The sequence below is a fragment of the Elephantulus edwardii genome, unplaced genomic scaffold, assembly GCF_000299155.1.
Source record: "Elephantulus edwardii isolate Elephantulus edwardi_28Jun2011 unplaced genomic scaffold, EleEdw1.0 scaffold00060, whole genome shotgun sequence".
Classification (NCBI taxonomy): Eukaryota; Metazoa; Chordata; class Mammalia; order Macroscelidea; family Macroscelididae; genus Elephantulus; species Elephantulus edwardii.
The window spans coordinates 14,328,051-14,332,112 of NW_006399810.1; the positions used below are offsets into that span (position 1 = coordinate 14,328,051).

Consider the following 4,062-nt stretch of genomic DNA (forward strand, 5'->3'; position numbering starts at 1 on the left):
CTGTGGATGGATGTCCATTTTTGTAAGCGTCATTTGTTAAAGAGGCTATCATTTCCCCATTTAATTGATTTCATTTCAGATGGTTGGTTGATTTCTGGGTTCTTGATTGTATTCTATTGGCTTATATGTCTATCGCTGTACCAGTACCATGTTATTGTTTTTGTTATGTATCGTCAAGTCACCTGTGACTCAAAGCCACCCTGTGTACAAGAATTCTGAACCCTGATCTCTCCTGAGCCAACCCTATTGTCTCTGAAGCACCTACCCATATTACCCCAGTCACTCAGTTAATCTGTTCATCCAGCGTCTTCCTCTCTTGTGCTGTCCCTTCACCCTCCCAAGCATAATGTCCCTCTCCACAGACTTATCCCTCTTTTCAACATGCCCAAAGTATGTCAGACAGAGCTTCAGAATCCTTGCCTCCAAGGAGTAGCCTAGTTTCACCGTTTCCAGAATGAACTTTTTTGTTCTCTTAGCCGTTTATAGTATATTCAATTATCTTCTCTCCAGAACTGCAACTCAAAGGTATCAATTCTACTTTTATCATCCATACTCATGTTTCAGATTTCTGATGCATAGTATGTAATTGCGAATACCATGGCCTGGATCAGGCACACCTTCATCTTCAGACTGGCATTGCTGTTCTGCAGTACTCTGGAGAGGTTCCTGACAATAGACTTTCCCAGTGCAATCCGTCTTTTGATTTCCTAGCTCCTGGTACCAAGAATGTTGATTATGGGGCTGAGAAAATGAAACATGTTAACAGTCTCAACCTCTTTACCATCTATCATGATGCTGCTTATTGGCCAAGTGGTGAAAAAATCTTTGTTGATTTTTTTTTTATGTTGAGCTTCAAGCCATATTGAAGACTACAGTCCTTGCCCTTCTGCAGCAACCACTTCAGGTCCTCTGAGTTTCAGCAAGCAGGGTTGTGTGTTATCTGCAGGTTGTTGATGAGTCTTCCTCCAATCCTGATGCCACATCCCTCCTCATAGAGCCCAGCCTCCTGGATGATCTGTTGCACATATAGATTAAAGAGCTATGGAAATAAGACACACCCTTCCCAATTTTAAACCATGTATTTCCTTGCTCTCTTCTAATGACTACCTTTTGGTCGAAGTATAGGTTTTGCATAAGTACAATCAATGTTTTCTGGGATTTCTATTCTTCTCACAGTTAGCCAGTGTGTTGTGATCCATACAGTCAAAGGCCTCTGCATAGTCACTGAAACACAGATAGACATTTCTCTGGTGCTCTCTACTTTCAGCCAAGATATAACATATAACAGTAGCTATAATATCCCTAGTCCTGCGAATTCTGATAACCCAGCCTGCATATCTGACAGTGCTCTGTTGATGTGATGTTCCAGTCATTTTTGGATAATATTCAGCGGAATTTTGCTTGCATGTGATATTAATGATATTGTTGATAATTTCCACACTCTGTCAGGTCACCTTTCTTTGTAATGGGAACAAATACAAATCTCTTCCAATCACTTGGCCAGGTGGCTGTCCTCCAGATCTCTTGGCATAATTTGGGGAGTGCATTTAGGGCAGCATCTATTTGTTGAAATATGTCAATTGGTATACAGTCAATTCCTGGGGCCTTGTTTTATACTTATTCCTTCTAGAGCAGCTTGAATGTCTTCCTTCATCACCACAGTTTCTTGTTCATACATTGTTTCATGAAATTCTTTTGTGTCTGCCAATTATTTTGATCCAGGGCCTCTGTATACTCCTTTCATCTTCTTTTAATGCTTTCTGGATCATTTACTATTCTGCTAAAGTAGCCTTAAGTATTGCAACTCAAGCCTTGAATTTGCTCTTCAGTCCCTTGAGCTTAAGAAATGCTGAGCAAGTTTGGCTCCTTTGATTTTCTGATTCCGGTTCTTTGCACATTTCGTTATAATACTTTGCTTTGTCTTCCTGTGCTGCCCTTTAAAACCTCTTCAGCTCCTTAATGTCTTGATTTTTTCCCCCTCCTTTTGCTTTGGCTTCTTGAAGCGCTATTATAATATTAAAGGTCTAATTTGACATCCATTTTGGTCGTTTCTTCCTCCTCTGTAATGACGTTTCGTATTCTTTATGGATGATATTCTATATTTTTTATCTTAAAAGTGATACATTTTATCATGAAAAAAATCAGTTGTCATATTTTATTTTACCTTGACATTATGTAAGATAAATACAAAAGACAATCAAGTTGTCTCATGAACTGGAAGGTGACTTACTCTCTTTCATTTACAAACCTCATCAAGCAATCACTACATTTGTGAGGTACATCAGCTGAATGTTCAAAATATAAATGTATTTTAAGATCCTCAATTTGTCCTATTGAATACTCACACTACTGGCATAAGTAAATTCCCTCAGGTAAATGTGAACTTAAATGCTTGCAATATTTTAGCATACTTGAGAAGCCTTTCCCACAGTTATCACAAACATGAGGGAAAATTTTCATGTGTTCAACAGCTGCAAGCCTGTTGAAGTCTGCTCCAGAAGCTACACGCTTGACACATGAAGAAGCTTTTACATTTGTCAAAGGTACTTTTGCTTAACAGACTGTACTGTCCATATTCTCCATTGTTGTATTTATCACTTAGGTCTATTAGTTTACATGCATGCTTATTGATGACGTGTTATGCAAATCTTCTGGATCATTTGTCTCATGTTCACAGAACTGACACAAATATGGCTCATCTCAGCTGTGCTCCTGGAAACGTAAATGGAGTTCACTGCTCGAGGAGAACTGCACGTCACGCTGCTCAGCTCACCCCAATAGAGGTGGTCACCTAAATGAATGTCTGGAATGTGTGGGCTGAAGTTCTCGAAAATGACTGTTTTGTAATCACAATATTCACAAATGTACGGATCCTCGTCGTGGAGTTTCGCGTGCTCAATCAGAAACATGTTGCTAGAGAAACTTTCTTTGTAGACTCAATAGACATTTGAGTCAGTGCACTTATACTTCAGGATCAAATGCTGCTAAAATCAGAAAAATATTTGCTGTTGAACTCACAAAGTACGCATTTATAGAGGCAGCTGCTATTAGCTCTGAGCAAAGGCCATGTATTCTGGGCAGTCACATTCAAAGCCTGGTTCTTGTCAAGAATTTTACAAATTTTAGCTGGTGGCTCTTCATCAGTCTGGTCGTGGAGACTCTCAGAAGAATTGTTTTCTGTCTCTAGGTAGTAATCCTCAGAGATTACATGGACCTCTGCAGTGATTGGAACATCTTCAGCGGCGTGAACGTCTATAGGACTCTCCTTTTGGGTCTGCTGGTTAACAGACTCAGGTGAGTCACAGTCTTCATCATAAATTTCAGTATCACTCGACTTTTCTGTAGCAAAGGCAGTGTGGTACGAGGCTGGGGACCAGGTAGTTCTGATTTTGGTTTCTGGCCTTGATTCCATCTGTAAATTTTTGGCAAGTCATTTGATGCCTCTGTATCAAATTCATCATTTTGGGCATGTCGTACGGGATTCCCATGCTTGGAAAGGACATCAGGCTCAGAAAAGTGGAGGACCAGCAAAGGAGGGGATGACCCTCGATGAGATGGATTGACACAGTGACTGTAAACAAAGGGCTGACATGTGCCAGAGGTAATGAGGGCGGCACAGGACAGATCCATCCTTCATAGGTTTGCTAGGAGTTGCAGTCGACTCGACAGTACCTTTGTTGTAAAAATATTTTAAATCCGGCTGTTTTATGGACCAGACACTGTAACAATGATCAGGAAAAATTCCACTCACTCCATCTACAATCCTGCTTATTGCAGAGGAATCTGAATAACGAGAAGGGTGTACAGTCTTCTTTTCCCTTTTTTGGGGGATAGTCATTCATAGCTTTTCAAGCGCCTTGCTCCGCTCCAGTCCCTTACACCCCAAAGGGGGACCGCTGGATGATATTCTTGATATCCTCCTACAGCTCATCTGGTCTTTGCTCATTAATGGTCAAGGTCTTAGATCTGCTTCTGAGATGGTTTTGCAATTCGAGTGGGATAGACTCAAGGTCAAATTCTAATTCTGCGGATTTGATTTAAACCTCTTTAGCTTCAGCTTGA

General features: G+C 40.5%; 1 pseudogene; it reads right to left on the bottom strand.

The window, feature by feature from the left end:
• Window positions 1–2,197: 2,197 nt before the first annotated feature.
• Window positions 2,198–3,838, bottom strand: LOC102867144 (annotated as a pseudogene).
• Between the last annotated feature and the right edge of the window lie 224 nt (window positions 3,839–4,062).